This window comes from Amblyraja radiata, chromosome 8 (assembly GCF_010909765.2).
Source record: "Amblyraja radiata isolate CabotCenter1 chromosome 8, sAmbRad1.1.pri, whole genome shotgun sequence".
In the NCBI taxonomy this organism is placed as follows: Eukaryota; Metazoa; Chordata; class Chondrichthyes; order Rajiformes; family Rajidae; genus Amblyraja; species Amblyraja radiata.
In genome coordinates, this window is record NC_045963.1 from 9,548,903 (window position 1) to 9,568,315 (window position 19,413).

Sequence of the window (19,413 nt, forward strand, 5' to 3'; positions counted from 1 at the left end):
TAACATCCTGTGTAAGGAACCTTAAACCCCAGGTAGTATTTCAGAGGAAATGGGCAACACAAAACAGACTGAAAATTAACCACAGCAGACCTTGGGCACCAATAGTTTCCATAGGTCTTTCTAAAAAAATCACTTAAAGGCTTTTATTCTAGTTGGACAATTGCCCAAACACTTTAATAAAGCAGACAAAAATTGTATGTCGGAGCATTTTTCAAATTCTTCCAGATTATCAAAGAGTGGTTTTAAAAACCTGCAGCTGGAACATTTTTTTTCCTCCCCTAAAATGCCTTTCAGAGGCTGTTGAAAATCTTTGAAGTTGATTAAAAGATATGGTTATATGGACCGGCTGTCTAATTTACCTGAGGAGCTGTGTTAAGGATTGGAATATTTTTGCCCACAGCTAATGCTTAGCCTTTATTGTTCTAACAGGTGATAGAAGCCAAAGAAACAGGCACAGGGTGTAGAATTACATTGCAATTGCCCCCTGTGTGCCATCGCCTTCAATGGAAACCTCTGCATCCTATTTGCGCTAATACATTATACTGACTAAAATCAAAGCTGTTCAAGGTCTCTGAGCATTTCAGGGCCAGCTAAATATTTTTTCAGGGAAAAAATTATGATACATTCAAATTTTTCGCAACCTCACAAAAAAAAATATTTGTAGTATGTCCTTTCTCGCAGCACCTAACATAAATTTCCAATACTTTATATCGTATGTGATATGTGTATTCAATGTTTAGGGCCCCTTGTCTATTCATATAGATGTTTTTTTTTAAATTCTTGTCTTTCTAATCTATTTTGATATAGGCACAAGGGACGGCACAGTGGCTGTTTAATCCCAGTGATGGATCACAGAAAGTGTAGCAGTTTCAAGCAGTTGACTCTAATCTTGGTCTTGCCGCTTTATGAACAAAAAGACAAAATGGTTTATTGCAGCAGGCGCACAGTGTGGAATGTGGCTTTGTGTAACGCGCTCTGTAAATATGGGGAAAAGAAATGAGACGGCAGAATTCGCAGCTGAAAATAGGTTGCAAAACTCCCAATGTGCAGTCGTCGCATTTGCAGCCCTTGGTGACCAGCCCTCATATTTTTGCATAATTTTTGCAGATGATACATTACATCACAGTGTCTTGCCCACAACCTGATTGTATTTTGTAAGTGAAAAAAAGCAACTCATGTCGTGGCCTCATTATTTTGCATGAAGCTGTTAACTTCATTTTCCTTATGAATCCTGGTAGCATCAAATCATTTTTATTCCCGTTTTTTTAAACTATAAATGTTCTCTATCCAAAGGCCGCAAACATTCAACTTGGAATTAAATCCCAACCCTCGGGTAGTTTTAAAACTTTCAAGGTCTCACTCAGGTCTGAACCATATGATATAAATTAACCTTCTAATTCATTTTTTTCAGTCTCTGGCACATTCACTTTGTGCAGCCCTGATGGCAGGAAACATCAGTGATTGCTGCTAAAAATTCATTTATTTTACTGGTTTGAGTCCCGGATTGTGTTTTAATCGATGTCGTGGTGGCATTACCATGATGTAAAACGGCTGCACATCATAGACAGGCTATCAGAGACACCCTCAGACTGATGATCCGCTCTAATGTAAATTTATGCAGCCTGGACTTGAACCATGCCATTTAGCTGAGGGATCTGCTTGGAACAAGTGGGTATCTGGCAATGCCCAGGCACAGTCCACAGGGAATCCATCGACTTGTGATTTTTTTTTTCTCCATCTTATTTTAGTTCATTTTGAACCAGCGCAGGAACAATCTGAGAATCAAGAAGAGTCTGAAGAAGTGTCTCGACCCAAAACGTCACTGAGACACTGAGTCCAAAGACATCTCCAGAGATGCTGCCTGTCCCACTGAGTTGCTCCAGTATTTTGTGTCCTTATTTGTCAGCATTAGTTAACTCACTTTTTTTTTCATGTTCCTTGAGATTTTTTCTTATTTGCCTCTTTGAGATACATGAATTTTCTTTGTTTCAACGTCTGTCCCTCCACCCACTCCTCCAGCTGTGGTGCAAGGAACACATAAGTGTGTTTGGAGTTTGGAAAGCAGCGACAGATCTGACGGATCAGAACGGCCGATCAGCTGAGTCTGAAGAAGGGTGTTGAGCCGAAACGTCACCGATTCCTTCGCTCCAGAGATGCTGCCTGACCCGCTGAGTCACTCCAGCATTTTGTGTCTATCTTCGATTTAAACCAGAATCTGCAGTTCTTTCCTACGCAGGAACAACCTGTACATTTGAGGCATTTGTCTAAGTAGAATTAACTGAACGCTAACTGAAGTAGTCCACGATATATTGGACGCTGATATATCAGTCATCACTGTATCATGATGGCTTGAAAATATCATCCATCTTCACAAATGCATTAAAAGCCATTGAAATGACAGTTAAGTGTCTGGTGTCAGCGAGCTGCATGTGGTGCATTCAACTCAAAAATGCCTTAAATACATGAAAGGTGCTTTGCACGCGGGCGCATTAATAAGCATTCCTGTATCCTTCATTTACATGAGCTGCCATGCTCCTTCACATTAAATGTCAACCCTGTGGGAGACAGCACTCTTCCCCTTGCTCCCACAAACTTTTATTGCCTATATTGATGCGGAAAGCATAAACCTTTGATGTTATCGTGTCCTATTTATGAATCTCCCTCAATTAAATTATAAAATCTATCATGGGTTGCACCGTGGTAAGGTGAAGAGATTCAGCTGCAATGATAGATCTCGCCTGGCATCGCGTGCACAGGAGGGGTTCAATCTATACAGTATTTGTCAGTGCCATCAATGTCATTTCATGATGCCATTTTTCTCCCCTGTTATGCTGCTATCAAATACCCGCGGACAACTTGAGTGCTGTGAGCAAATAAACCGGTTTGGTTGCTTTGTAGCTCATGGTGTGTAGAGAGAGGAACTAAAAGCAAAGCGTCACGTCAACTGGCGGAGATTTATTTTAATGGAATCATTAAAAATATTATTTACATAAAACTAGTGTAGGAAGGAACTGCAGATGCTGGTTTAAATCGAACATAGACGCAAAATGCTGTAGTAAAGGGCCTGTCCCATTTAGGCTATTTTTTAGGCGACTACAGGCGACATTTGACGCCAATGAGCGTAGCTTGAGTTCTCCTGACGCAGGTGCTGTCGTTGGTTGTCGCCGGGTGTCATAGGTTGTCGTCGGTGAATTCCATTTGGTGAATTCCATTGGCGACCACCTACGTCAACCTACGTCAACCTACGTTAACCGGCGACAGGTACCGGTGACTGAATTGTCTTCACTTGTCTTCAGTTGTAGCTGACAGGGTCGTAGCTCGTAGTAGCTTGTCGCGGGGTGGGTGTAGGTTGACTTCGGTTGTCGTAGGTGTGGTCGTAGGTGGACGTCCTAATGGGTTGCCGGTTGTCGTTAGCTTGCCGTAGCTTGACGTCGACTAGGTGGTAGGTTGTTTTAGCTTGTCGTAGACATCGTTGTGGGGGGGGTCCAGTTGCCGTTTTTTTTAGCGACATGCTACTACTATGACAGTCGCCGAAAAAACCGCCTAAGTGGGACAGGCCCTTAACTCAGTGGGACAGGCAGCATCTCTGGGAGGGAGAGTTAAAGTGTTGAGCAACCAGGAGGTCAGGTAGATTTGGGCAGACAGGTTAGAAAAGTCAATGTTTATATTGATCTAAATTAAATAACACTGGATTGGACTAGATCAGTTTTTTTTAAAGTTTAGTTTAGGGATACAGGGCAGAAAAAAGCCTTTCAGCCCACCGAGTCAGCGCTGACCAGCGATCCCCGCATATTAACTTTAACCTACACACATTAGGGACATTTTTGACATTTACCAAGTCAATTTGCCTACATACCTGTATGTCTTTGGAGTGTGGGAGGAAACTGAAGATCTTGGAGAAAACATACTCGGTCATGAAGAGAACATACAAACTCCGTACAGACAGCACCCGTAGTCCGAATCGAACTTGTGTCTCCGGCACTGCAAGCGCTGTATGGCTGCCACTGTACCGCTGCGCCACCGTGCAGCCCTTTAGGGTGTGTAGGAAATAACTGCAGATGCTAGTTTAAACCAAAGATGGACACAAAATGCTTGAGCAACAGGGGGCCAGGCAGCATCTCTGGAGAGAAGGAATGGGTGATGTTTCGAGTCGAGACCTTTCTTCAAACATAAAACTAGATTGGTTATTGTTTGGAGTGCTGGCACTCGAGTAGTCCAGGAGGATTATATATCATTAACAATCAGTATGGGAGCACCTCAAGGCTGCGTGCTCAGCCCCCTGCTCTACTCACTCTATACTCATGACTGCGTAGCCGGACATAATGTGAACTCCATCTTCAAGTTCGCAGACGACACCACCATGTTTGGACGAATTACAGATGGTGATGAGTCAGAGTATAGAAGTGAGATCGACTGATTGACCAAATGGTGCCAGCACAACAACCTGGCTCTCAATATCAGTAAAACCAAAGAACTGATTATGGAAAGATGAGGACCCACAATCCTATTTATATCAACGATGGTGGAGAGAATCAAAAACTTCAAATTTCTGGGCGTGCATATTTTCGGCGATCTTTCCTGGACCCAGCACACTGATGCAATTATAAATAAAGCACATCAACGCTTCTACTTCCTGAGAAGATTGAGGAGATTCGGTATGTCAGAGAGGATTCTCTTGAACTTCTACATGTGTACAGTAGAGAGCATATTGACTGGTTGCATCACGGTCTGGTTTCAGCAACTTGAATGTCCAGGAGCGGAAAATGCAGCAAAAATGTGTGACCACTGCCCAGTCCATCACCGGCTCTGACCACTCCACCATCGAAAGGATTTATCGGAATCGCTTCCTCGAAAAGGCGGCCAGCATCATCAGAGACCCACACCATCCTGGCCACACATTCATTTCACCACAGCCATCGGGAAGAAGGTACAGGAGCCTGAAAACTGTAACGTCCAGGTTCAGGAACAGCTTCTTCCCTACAGCTATCAGGCTATTAAACACTACAACCTCAAATACGATCTGAACTACAATAGACTATTATTATTATTATTATTATTATTATTATTATTATTATTATTATTATTATTATTATTATTATTATTATGCTACTATTGTGTGTTTTTGAGTATGTGTGTATATAAATCTATATTACTAAAAGTCTGATCTTGACCACTTCCTGTTGTTCTGTATATTGATTTTTGAAAAATACGCTGCCACTTACCGCTGTGATTTTTGGCCATCTTACTCAGAGTCCCCCTCCGCTGCGCAGGGCAAAAGGATTTTTCCCATCGATGAAAAATAAAATAGTTATTAGTGTTTAAAAAATGTTGAGATTCTCTCTCCTGAAGGCCACGCCCATTCTGGAGGGACTAAAAAACCCAAACGTGTGGAGGTGCCTCAGTTCTCTGCAAGACGGGGGAGCGAGATGTCGCAATTCTCAGCCTGAGCTGTGAATAACACTGAACACATGTCCACTAAACTGTAAGTGGTTTCACTGACCTGTCAGTGCCCTTAATGTGGTTTGAAAATATAGTTTGAAAATGCTCAAGCTGTGTTGCCTTTGGATTGGAAATGCTAAAGCTGTTTTGCCTTTGGTTTGGAAATGCTAAAGCTGTGTTGCCTTTTTGTTTGGAAATGCTCAAGCTGTGTTGCCTTTGGTTTGGAAATGCTAAAGTTGTGTTGCCTAATTAAAGTTGTGTTGCCTAATTAAAGTTGCCTTGCTTAATTAAAGTTGCCTTGCCTAATTAAAATTGCCTTGCCTAATTAAAGTTGCCTTGTTTAATTAAAGTTGCCTTGCCTAATCAAAGTTGCCTTGCCTCAATAAAGTTGCCTTGCCTCATCAAAGTTGCCTTGCCTCATCAAAGTTGCCTTGCCTCATCAAAGTTGCCTTGCCTCATCAAAGTTGCCTTGCCTAATTACAGTTGCCTTGCCTTCTATATAATTACAAGTCTAATCTTGACCACTTCCTGTTTGCGCTTTATATGGATTTTAGAAATAACACTGCCATGTACCGCTGTGATTTTTGGCCATCTTACTCAGAGTCCCCCTCCGCTGCGCAGGACAAGAGGATTTTTCCCATCGATGAAAAATAAAAGAGTTATTAGTGTTTAAAAAATGTTGAGATTCTCTCTCCTGAAGGCCACGCCCCTTCCGGAGGGACTAAAAATCCCAGAAGTGTGGAGGTACCTCAGTTATCTGCAAGACGGGGAAGCGAGAGGTCGCAATTCTCAGTCTGAGCTGTGAATAACATTGAACACATGTCTACTAAACTGTGAGTGGTTTCACTGACCTGTCAGTGTCCTCAATGTGGTTTGAAAATATAGTTTTGAAATGCTCAAGCTGTGTTGCCTTTGGACTGGAAATGCTAAAGCTGTGTTGCCTTTGGTCTGGACATGCTAAAGCTGTGTTGCCTTTGGTTTGGAAATGCTAAAGCTGTGTTGCCTTTGGTTTGGAAATGCTAAAGCTGTGTTGCCTAATTAAAGTTGCCTTGCCTAATTAAAGTTGCCTTGCCTCTTAAAGTTGCCGTGTCTAATTAAAGTTGCCTTGCCGAAGTAAAGTTGCCTTGCCTTCTACATAATTAACAGTCTAATCTTGAACACTTCCTGTTTGTGCTTTATATTGATTTCAGTATTTATTTAGCGAATGCAAAGTCCTTTAGCCAAGCAGTTGCCTCTTGAACAAGCACACCGTGCGGTTGGGCTGCTGCCCCATTTGTGAAGGCTGGCCAAGCAGGGGCCTTGTCCAGTCCTGAATAGCAAAGAAGATCAAAGCCATTGATGGTGTAACGGCCCGCTTCCTCTGTGCCCAACATGAGTCTCTTGGAGACAGATGACGTCGATGGAGTGTTGGTGGGCGAAGACTTCGATGAGGTGTCACTTGGCTGCAGAGAGGCCTTCAACATTCAGTTGTAGTATTCGGAGAGCAGGTCCAACTGCTAGGTGCTCTTGAGGCTGGTCGTTGTTGCTGCTTTCGGCTTTGGGATAATGACTAGGATTCTTTGACTTGGCTCTCAGGCGTCGTCTTGTAGAATTTAGTCTGCTGGGAGGATCATTGGCTTCCCCAGGCGAGCCTGGGTACTTTAGTAAAAACGCTACCAAGTACGGCTATGATATTTGGCCATCTTACTCAGAGTCCCCCTCCGCTCATCAGGTGCCGAGAATTTTTCCCAACGATGTAAAATAAAAGAGTTATTAGTGTTTTAAAAAAATGTTGAGATTCTCTCTCCTGTCAATCACGCCATGAAGGCCACGCCCCTTCTGGTGGGAGGGGGGGGGGGGGAGGGCTATAAAACCCAGAAGTGTGGGAGTGGCTCAGTCTCTGCAAGATGGAGAGGCCACAACTCGCTGTCTTTAGTGGTCTTGCACCCTGCTTGAAGTGGTATGAAACTGCACTTGAATTTGGTGGCCTTGCACCCTGCTTGACGTGTGCGCGGCTGCCCAGCCAGCAGCTGTCCGTCTTTTCATCTTTTTTTTTATTTTTAGTTAGTTAAAGTGTTTTTGTTTCTGGAGTTCTAGACTTTTTTTATGTGGGGGGGGGGGGGGGGGGGGGGGGGGGGGGGGGGGGGGTGGGGGAAGGGGGAAACTACCTTTCAGGGTCCCTACCTGGTCGGAGAGGCAGCTCTTCTCCGGGCTGCAGTTTCGACCCGTCCTCGCGGCCTACCAGCGGGCCTGGAGCGGCGTTTCCTATCGCGGACCGCCCAGAACCATGGCTTCGGCAGCGGCACAGCGCTGGAGCGCTATCGCGGAGCGGGCGATGCCTTGCCCGGGTCGCCGCGCTGGAGCTCCGGTGAGCTGAGACCGTCGGGAACAACATCGCGGAGCTGCGGGACTGTGGAGCGGCCAGCTGCGGGCGGCGGCGCTGACTTTACACCGGGAGCCTGGGATCTTGCGACGAGATCGCCAGTAGTGGAGCTCCAACCGGCGCGGCCTTGTCGGCTTCGGAAACCGCGGCCTCCAGTACGGAAGCGGCCGTTCCAGGTGTCCCAAGCCGCTGTGAGGATTCTCCCGACACCGGAGCACCATCACCCGGCGAGAACGGCCAGGAACATCGGGCCTCCATAGAGGCAACTGTGGAGGCCTCAATAGGCCCGACTATGGGTGAACTGGGGTTGGGGACTGGACTTTGTGCCTTCCCTCATGGTGGGAGCCATTGTGGGGGGATGTTCTTTATGTTTAAATCTCTTATTAATGTTATATCTGTATTCTTTCTTTACGTGCTGCATTGGCAAGAAGCATTTCACTACACCTAGGTGTATGTGACCAATAAATAACCTTTGAACCTTTTTTTTTTTTTTGAACCTTTGAAACTGCACTTGAATTTGGTGGCCTTGCACCCTGCTTGAAATGGAATTTCAAGGAATAGCCATGAGTCAACTGCCAGCCCACCAACCGTGAGTGAGTGAGCTGTCAGCAAAACAGGCTTGAGTGACTGAGCCGCCAGCCCAAGAATTCATTCGGCCCAGAATGTCCATACTAGCCCTCTGGAAACCAGTCCCTTCAGCCCACAACGCCCATACGTGCTCCAGAGAGCCCCCCCCCCACTGGCCACTATTATAGGAATTGGTGGAGAGGTGGAATATTGCATTGGGGGACCAGCCCTCCCGTATGATGCTGGGATATGTATATGTATATATGTGTGTGTGTACTTGTGAGTGTTTGTATATATATACACACTGAACTTTTTTCTCTCATTTATTATATTGTTTACAGTGTACTATGTTTACATATTCTGTTGTGCTGCAGCAAGTAAGAATTTCATTGTTCTATCTGGGACATATGACAATAAAACGCACTTGACTCAGGAAGCAGGAGGTTTTACTTGATTTGCACTTAATATGACATTTTGTATTTAATTTCCAGTATATGCTTGTTTTCTTTTTCTTTATATAATTGCATTCTTTAAAGGGCCTGTCCCACTGCACGAGGTAATTCAAGAGTTCTCCCGAGTTCTCCACTGATTCGAGCTCGTGTAATGTACGTAGCGGGTACGTAGGGGTTCGTACGTGTAAAAAAGAAAACATTTTTTCATCATGTGTATTTTTTTACTTGTGGACATTTTTCAGTGTTGAAAAACCATCACGAGTTTACTGGATTTCCCGAGTACCTACCCTTACTCGTACGAGCCGCTACGTGACATCCACGAGCTCCTACGTACCCGATACGTGCATTACACGAGCTCGAATCAGGGGATAACTCGGGAGAACTCTTGAATTACCTCGTACAGTGGGACAGGCCCTTAAGTGAAACTCATGAAAGTTAATTAAGTGCAATAAGAATTGTTTAATGCCTTAATAAACACACCTTTCCAAGTACTTGTCACCATTAGGGGTACTTCATTGATATTTGGCTTTGAAGTGCTTATTTACACAGTTACAGTGCAGACTTTTTGTCAGCTAGTCAGAGCATGTCTATGCACATGTTCACTCTTGTCCCACCATGACCAATGCCATCATACCCCAACATGTACAACAATCATTAGCATCTGAACTGCCAAGGCAGGAGCATAATTTATGATAACATTTCCCTTTTTTCAGATTCCTGGAATGCTTAAGCTTTAACACAGAAAGCAAAGTAGTGCTATGACTCTAGTGTCTGGTGGTATCCTTTAGTATTAGTTTTTATTTTAAAGATACAGCACGGAAACAGACCCTTCGGTCCACCTAGTCTGCGCCAACCAGCGATCTGCGCACACTAGCACTATCCTACACACAAGTGACAATTTACAATATTACAATTTACAATATTTACCGAAGCCCGTTAACCTACAAACCTGTACGTTCTCTCAACGCTGTATCTCTAAACTAAACTATGTTGCAATTTAAAGTATTTGGTGATCTTTGGGGAGAACTTCTGGGAGGATGTGAAGTAGATATGGACATGTATACTTGAGTCTTGTCCCACTATTTCCAGATGAAAGGACTATTAATATACACAAATATCATTCTAATATCTCATGCACACGTTTAGTTTAGTTTAGAGATACAGCGCAGAAGCAGCCCCCTTGGCTCAGAGTGCATACCGACCAGTGATGCCCGCACTCTTTCCATATAAAAATTAAAACAACAAAATAAAAGGCATCTCTGTTATTTTATACACATTTTTTTAACATCCTCCTTTTCCTGATACCCGGGATGACAGGATAAATATAAGAGGAAAGTTTAAGGAGGGGAGGGATGTTGGGATTACATTTACTGGAATACAGATGAATGGAGAGAAATCACAGAAATCTGTACCATTCAAGCCCCTGTCCCACTTAGGAAACCTGAAAGGAAACCTCTGGAGACTTTGCGCCCCACCCAAGGTTTCCGTGCAGTTCCCAGAGGTTTTTGTCAGTCTCCCTATCTGCTTCCACTACCTGCAACGTCCGGCAACCACCTGCAACCTCCGGGAATTGCACGGAAACCTTGGGTGGGGCGCAAAGTCGCCAGAGGTTTCCGTTCAGGTTTCCTAAGTGGGACAGGGGCATTACACTACCCTACACACACTAGAGACAATTTTACATTCACAACCAAGCCAATTAACCTACACACCTGTACATCTTTGGAGTACAGCTTTTCAGAAACTTGTGGTTAAATATTTAAAGGAATTATAACAAGGCTGAGCTTATAACTACTCAGGATAGGAACCGGAAATGGTCAATGAAAGAAGGATGTGGAATTATTAGAAGGGCACTTATATAGAACACTTCACGTCAGAATCTTTCCAATTTCCAGTGTATTCTACCAGCAGGGAGCATGAATGCACAAGACTTTGTATTCTTTATAAAGCACCATTTCATTCTTAAATTAGATAAATATTTTCCGATGTGGTTGGGATGGAGAGAATAAGAAAATTGATTAAGTCTGAATATTTTTTGAAAATTTTAAATTTGCGTCAGATATTCTCTCATGGGGACAAAAGCACAGGTCAGCTCGTTAAACCTTCTACCCACCCAGAATTCCGTAACGCATCCAAACTGCCAATAGTTTATTATATTATTGAACCTAAATTATAGATAAATTATGCAGCCAGCATCATCAGAGACCCACACCATCCTGGCCACATACTCATTTCACCCCTGCCATCGGGAAGAAGGTACAGGAGCCTGAAAACTGTAATGTCCAGGTTCAGGAACAGCTTCTTCCCTACAGCCATTAGGCTATTAAACACTACAACCTCAAATAGGCTCTGATTTACATATAGACTATTATTTTTATTATTGCACTATTATTGTTCGTTTTTTATATGCACATATGCATATGTGCGTGTGTACATTGGGTACTTGTTGAAGTACATCTATAGACATTTGGCAGTGTATTCAGTGACATGCCATATCTATAAACTTCTAAGAAACTAGAGGTGCTGGCATGCCTTTTGTATGATTTAGTTATTTATTTATTTTTTAAATTTTAAATTATAGGGACAGTGCATATTAATGAACATTTGCATGTAAATATGCGAGATTGTAGCCAATCAGTAGCTAATTTCCGTCTCTATTACATCTATGATCTGGGCCCAGGGTACGCCATCCAATATGTATTGCACAAGAATTCGGCTATTAAACACTTTCTAAGGAATTCGGCTATTAAACCTCAAATAAGCTCTGAACTACATCGACTACTGTTGTTATTATTACACTATTATTGGGGGTTTTTGTGTGCATGTATGCATGTTTCTATATATATATGATCTATATATATATGTGTATTTGTGAGTATGTGTATTTATACACACACTGAACTTTTCCTTTCTCGTTTATCATATTGTTTACAGTGTACTATGTTTACATATTCTGTTGTGCTGCTGCAAGTAAAGGGCCTGTCCCACTTAAGCGATTTTTTTGGCGACTCTCACAGGCGTAGCAGTTTGCTGAAAAACCAGCGACCGGACCCCCCGCTACGACAATGTATCTATAAGTTAGGCCAACCTACCACCTAGTCGAAGTCAAGCTATAGCAAGCTACCAACAACCGGTGACCCAATCATCGCAACTTAGGACGTCCTCCTACGACCACACTTATGATCACACAGGCGACAACCTACGACAACCAAAGTCAACCCATGTCCAAGCAACAACAACTGAAGGCAACTGAAGACAACTCAGTCGCCGGTACCTGTTGCCAATTGACTTAGGTTGACCTAGGTAGTGTGAAGTTTTGAACATTTCAAAATCCAGCGGCGACCAGAAGAAAGTTACGACTCTTTAGGCGACTTGAGGAGACTACTCACGACCATATCGGTGTCACCATGCAGCCATGTGGTGACAGTCTATTCGCCTGTAGTTGCCAAAAAAAATCACTTAAGTGGGACAGGGGCTTAAGAGCTTTATTGTTAACCGGGACATATGTTAATTAAACACTCTTGACTCTTGAATCCCTGTGACAGTGCCCTTTCCTTCGATACCACTTTGATCCCCATCTCTGGCTGATTGGCCTGGCAAAGCTAATCCCCAGCATCATTAGTAACTGCTGGGTCAAGTTAGCTGATATTGGTCAGCTACTTAAACCTTGTCAGCCTATCCCCTGGAAAACACAGGTATTAAACCTCAAATTACTCAAAAACTAAAATAAGTAAACTTTTTCCAAATGTTTCCCCCATCTGTGATAAATGTCTATCCCAAGAAGCAACTATAGCACATTCCTTTGTTTTTTGTATAAAAATCCAAACATTTTGGAATGAAATATTTGAAATCTTCACACAATTATTTGAAATAAAACTGAAACCGAACGCAGAATTGATTATTTTTGGAACAATGGAAGTCAGCCTTGAGCTATCTGCCTCCCAAAAGAGCCTACTTAATTACGGTTTAATAATGGGAAAAAACTCATACTTAAATTCTGGAAAAACGCCCCAGCACCAACAATAAATATGTGGATTTCAAATATGTTCGAAATGCTACACCTGGAAGATATGAGATTCCTTCTAGCAGGCAAACCAGACCATTTCCAAAAGATTTGGTCTCCATTTATCGACACTACAAGTATAAGGTGCAACAGAATTCTGAAAATAAATGGTTTCAGGACCTGGTGAGGGGTGAGGAAAAATACGAAGTTGGTATATCCCTTTTATCTCTCTTTTTTAAAACTTTTAATATATCTTCTGTTTGCTTTTTCTCTTTTTCTTTTTCTATGGCTTGCTTCTTAATTCTTTCTCGAATTTTTCATGTTTAATGGTCCCTTTTGATCACTCTTTCACACACTTACTATCCTATTTCACTCTCTTTACTTTTATGCTTTTTAAAGTTTAAAATATGAAGTGGTACAGGAAATGTATTATGTTATTTTTGGCATATACTATTGTAATGTACACTACTTCTAATAAATAAAAGCTTTATTGTTAACCGGGACACATGTTAATTAAACACTCTTGACTTGAATCCCTGTGACAATGCCCCTTTCCTTCGATACCACTTTGATCCCCATCTCTGGCTGACTGGCCAGGCAAAGCTAATCCCCAGCATCATTAGTAACTGCTGGGTCAAGTTAGCTGATATTGGTCAGCTACTTAAACCTTGTCAGCCTAGCCCATGGAAAACTCAGGCATCCTAGCCAGAAGGGAAAGTATGAGAGGAAAAAGCAGAAGAGAAAGGCTGAAGAAAGAGAGGATGAAAGAAGAAAGAGGTAGGAGGGAGAGAAAGAAAGTGGAGCGCCTCCCGGCTAGCTGTGTTCCCCTCTTGCTGGTTCGATGAAGACTTGCCACTGAGACAAAGCCGAGACCACCATTATATTGAAGAATGAGCTGCCGGGAAGAAGCTGTAGACCGCCAGTCTTCCACTGAGGCTAAGTCAGTGTCCAGGCCAAACCTGATACGCCAATGTCTCTTCTTGGCCTCGGACAATGAGGGACTGCACCCACACACAAGAGACTGAGCTGCCAGGATAATCCAGAGACTGCCAGCGTTGCCTCTTCAAGCCTCAATGTTGAGCAGCCTGGCAATGCCTGATCGCCAGAGCCCCATGCACAAGCGCCCTGATGGTGAGGGACTGGACTTTCTTACCACTGTAAGTAACATATATCACGTGAATTGTTGTCAAGATGGAAACGGTACAGTGAAGATTTATGAGGATGTTGCCAGGACGAGAGGGTGTGAGCTATAGGGCGAGGTTGAGTAGGCTGGGTCTCTATTCCTTGGAGTGCAGGAGGATGCGGGGTGATCTTATAGAGGTGTATAAGATAATGAGAGGAATAGATTAGGTAGATGCATAGAGTCTCTTGTCCAGAGTAGGTGAATCGAGGGCCAGAGGGCATGGGTTTAAGGTGAAGGAGAAAAGATTTAATAGGAATCTGAAGGGTAACTTTTTCACACAAAGGGTGGTGGGTGTATGGAACGAGTTGCCGGAGGAGGTAGTTGAGGCAGGGACTACCTCAATGTTTAAGAACCAGTTAAACAGGTACATGGATAGGACAGGTTTGGAGGGATATGGGCCAATCGCAGGCAGGTGAGACTAGTGTAGCTGGGGCACGTTGGCTGGTGTGGGCAAGTTGGGCTGAGGGGCCTGTTTCCACACTGTATGACTCTGAGTTCACCCTACTGGAAGCGTTGGTGTGGTCACTGCTGAACCTGGCGTCATACCCAACACCGCACCCCAGAATCAGGTCTCTCTTGTATTTACACACAAGAGACTGCAGATTCTGGAATCCCGACCAAAAAAAACAAACTCTTGGAAGACCTCAGTAAATCAGGCTGCAAATGTGATCCGTGCCATCTGCCTATTTCCCTGTCTAGATCAGCCGAGCCCACTCAGTTTCTCCAGCCATTTTCTTAACGCTCTCCGTATTTGACTGACTAAATAATTTCAAGAAAATGACGACTGTACACTTTAAATCTATTTTGTGTGCTCTTCTATCTTTCTACTTTTGACCTTGACTAACTCATTTGATGAGTGGATTTCCCATTAGCAGAGCCTTTTCCCAGGTAAAACGTTTGTGCATACTTCTATCCTGTTCACAATCTACTCCCACCAGTGCTCCCTCTGAACCTTCTGTGTCCAGTAATTTATCAATGGACATGAGAGTAAGATGCTGTGTGTCCGAATATTGTGAACAATGCTGCTCATGTATCAGTGATGTTCCTCCATTTGAAATTATTTAATCAGAACATCTGGACCTGCAGGATGGATGGCATGAAAGAACAAAATATATTCACTTGGTACATAAATGTTTAGTATAGAAGTGGCAGATTGACTCTCATCACAACTTACTTTAAGGACATTAGTTGGGATTCAGGCCAGAGAAGGCTGAAGACAATGGGGGGGGGGGGGGGGGGGGTTAGGTTGTTGGAGGAGGGGTTGCAAGAATTCACTTCTGCCTCCAAACACAATAACCATCTGACAAAATGGATAATGTGAGATTATGCATGTGGACCAACAATCAAAATGCAAAGGGATTGTGCAAGTGCTCATTTGTACCGAGATACATTTAAAAAAAAACTTATTTGCATGCTGTCCAGTCAAATCAATGGGACCTCAGGTTGAAAAAAAGACACCCCAAACTTGATTTTGATTGCACTGCCTTTCTATTAATCTTTTGTCAGCTTTGCATGAGTTGACTGCTTTCTAAAGAAACTGTGACGGAAGGAACTGCAGATGCTGGTTTACACCGTAGACACAAAATGCTGGAGTAACTCTGGAGAGAAGGAATGGGTGACGTTTCGGGTCGAGACCCTTCTACAGACTAGAATATGGACATGTGTCCATGATCTCTGCACCATGAAATAACAGCTTGTAACTTTCTAAAGATCATGGCTGGATCCCCATTGTTGAGTTGATGGTATTTAGTCATCATGTTTATTCAGGAGACATCGCTAACCTTCCATCACTCTGAAAATGTGTCTTCTCCCAGCTGTGGATCTGAAGTATGTCATAATTTGTGCTGCAATTTGTCTGCCTTGCAATAAAACACAGTAGGAGGTGGGTGCCTAGATAGATGCCTTGTCCCACGTAGGCAATATTATTCGGCAACTAGGCTGTTGCCACATGGTTGTGGGGTGACGTCTGTATGGTCGTGAGTAGTCTACTCGTCACCTACAGTGCCTGTCCCACTTAGGTGATTTTCTGGGCGACTACAGGCGACTACTGCAAAATTTTCAACATTTTGAAATTTTTTCAGCAACAGTGGCGACAATTTTTCTGTTGTAGGTTGACGTAAGTGATGCCGTAGGTGCTGTCGTAGGTTGTCGCCAGATGTCATAGGTGAATTCCATTAAATCTAGTCCCTGCCAGTCGCCTAAAGAGTCTCCTACGTGGGACAGGCCCATCAAGACTTGTTTTTCTGGTCGTCGCTGGATTTGAAATGTTCAAAACTTTTTGAGGACTGTGGGCTTGACGTAGCTTGTCTTCTCCTGTCGTTGGTGCTGTCGCCAGGGTGACACAGGTTGTCGCCAGGTGCGTTGGTTGTTGCCGGGTGCTGACTTTGGTGAATTCGATTGGCGACTACCTACGTCAACTGGCGACAGGTTCCGGCGACTGAATTGTCTTCAGTTGTTGCCGACAGGGTCGTAGCTGGACGTAGGTTGACTACGGTTGCCGCCTGTGTGGTTGCAGGTTGTTGTAGCTGTTGTCGTAAGTGGACATCCTAATGGGTCGCCAGTTGTTGGTAGCTTGCCGTAGCTTTCCGTCGACTAGGTGGTAGGTTGATGTAGCTTGTCGTAGGCATTGTCGTAGACATTGTTGTAGTGGGGGGGGTCCAGTCGCCAGTTTTTCGGTGACCTGCTACGACTACGACAGTCGCCGGCAGTTGCCTAAAAAATCACCTAAGTGGGACAAGCCTCTAAGTTTCTAACTAAACTGGTTGTTGAGACAATGTGAGGTTTCAATTGGAGCGAGTCTTTCGTTGGGTAATTGAATTGCTCGCGCGAGACTTTTGAACGCAAGTCTTTGACTAATTAGCACTCCCATAAGCTTTGTGTCTGAAACCAAACTTTTTGGGGATGTGTGGTAAATGTTATAGTCGTTTGGATAGTTATAATTATAAACCACAAAGAGTCCGGGGGAAAAAAGGAGATAGTTCAAGATTCAAGAGTGTTTTATTGTCATATGTAACAAACATGAAATAATGACATTTTTACTTGCAGACTGTACAACGGGTTTGTAAATCTTGGTAAATACACATCATTCTCTCTCATTTACAGAGCCCTTGTCTTGGTCAAATCTAGCTTGGATATTTACTTTTTGTTAAATTCTGTACCACAGGTTACATTTACTGTAGATAGACACAAAATCTCCCACAACGTATCTCACATGCCTGAATGCTTTCTCATTCTTGATGCATACGGGGACATTCCAAGCCATGGTATAAAGTGGTGACAGTGCTGGAACTGTGTAGGAAGGAACTGCAGATTTTGATTTAAACCGAAGAAAGACACAAAATGCTGGAATGACTCAGCGGGACAGGCAGTATCTCTGGAGAGAAGGAATGGGTGACGTTCTGGGTCAAGACCCTTCTTCTGACACGGTCTGAAGAAGGGTTTCGACCTGAAACATCACCCATTCCTTCTCTCCAGAGATGCTGCCTGACCCGCTGAGTCGCTCCATCTTTTTGTGTTTCCTAGACAAGATAGTCTCCTCACTTCCGTACAACCAGGTCAGAGTAGACATTTGGATAGCAGTAACAGGATTGGTCCGAGTCTGCATGGATTTACGAAGGGGAAATCATGTTTGACTAATCTTCTGGAATTTTTTGAGGATGTAACTAAGAAAATGGACAAGGGAGAGCCAGTGGATGTAGTGTACCTGGACTTTCAGAAAGCATTTGATAAGGTCCCACATAGGAGAGTAGTGGGCAAAATTAGGGCACATGGTATTGGGGGTGGAGTGTTGACATGGATAGAAAATTGGTTGGCAGACAGGAAAAAAAGAGTTGGGATTAACGGGCCCCTTTCAGAATGGCAGGCAGTGACTAGTGGGGTACCACAAGGCTCAGTGCTGGGCCCGCAGCTATTTACAATATACATCAATGATTTAGATGAAGGGATTGAAAGTAACATTAGCACATTTGCAGATGACACAAAGCTGGGTTGCAGTGTGAACTGTGAGGAGGATGCTAGGAGAATGCAAGGTGACTTGGACAGGTTGGATGAGTGGGCAGATGCATGGCAGATGCCGTTTAATGTGGATAAATGTGAGATTATCCACTTGGTAGCAAAAACAGGAAGGCAGATTACTATCTAGGTGTCAAGTTGGGAAAAGGGGAAGTACAATGGGATCTGGGGTTCCTTGTTCATCAGTCAATGAAAGTAAGCATGCAGGTACAGCATGCAGTGAAGAAATCGAATGGCATGTTGGCCTTTATAACAAGAGTAGTTGAGTATAGGAGCAAAGAACTCCTTCTGCAGTTGTATAGGGCCCTAGTGAGACCACACCTGGAGTATTGTGTGCAGTTTTGGTCTACAAATTTGAGGAAGGACATTCTTGCTATTGAGGGAGAGCAGCGTAGGTTTACAAGGTTAATTCCTGGGATGGCGGGACTGTCATATGCTGAGAGAATGGAGCGGCTGGGCTCGTACACTCTGGAATTTAGAAGGTTGAGAGGGGATCTTATTGAAACATATAAGGTTATTAAGGGTTTGGACACGCTAGAGGCAGGAAACATCTACCCGATGTTGGGGGAGTCCAGAACCAGGGGCCACAGTTTAAGAATAAAGGGTAAGCCATTTAGAACAGAGATGAGGAAATACTTTTTCTCACAGTTGTGAGTCTGTGGAATTATCTGCCTCAGAGGGCGGTGGTGGCCGGTTCTCTGGATGCTTTCAAGAGAGAGCTAGATAGGGCTCTTAAAGATAGCGGAGTCAGGGGATATGGGGAGAAGGCAGGAACGGGGTACTGATTGGGGATGATCAGCCATAATCACATTGAATGGTGGTGCTGGCTCGATGGGCCAAATGGCCTACTCCTGCACCTATTGTCTATTGTCTATTTCCTTAGTCTTCAGCTGTCATTTTCACATTCGACCGATGCAATCTGTCCCTTGTTTCTGACCCCTAAGATAGGCCACCATTGTCAACCCACTGCTAATAAGCAGTTTGGCCGTAATGAGAATATGTGGCACCAATGAAATTTATTATTCATGTCAACAGCGCACAATGATAAGTCAATCCCACCTGATGGATCGGCTTCATGATTACTATGTGTGATGCCGTAATAATCCTTTTGTGAGTAGTTAACTCATTTCATCAAATTTACCAGGTATTCTGGTAAGGAGGTGCATGTCATACCCCCACCACCCAACTTGGTAATGTAATTTGTAGGAAGGAACTGCAGATCCTAGTTTAAACCGAAGACAGACACAAACATGCTGGAGAAACTCAGCGGGACAGGCAACATCTCTGGAGAGAAGGAATGGGTGACTTTTCAGGTCAAGACCCTTCTTCAGACAGTCTCTCCAGAGATGCTGCCTGTCCTGTTGAGTTACTCCAGCATTTTGTGTCTATCTTTGGTGAT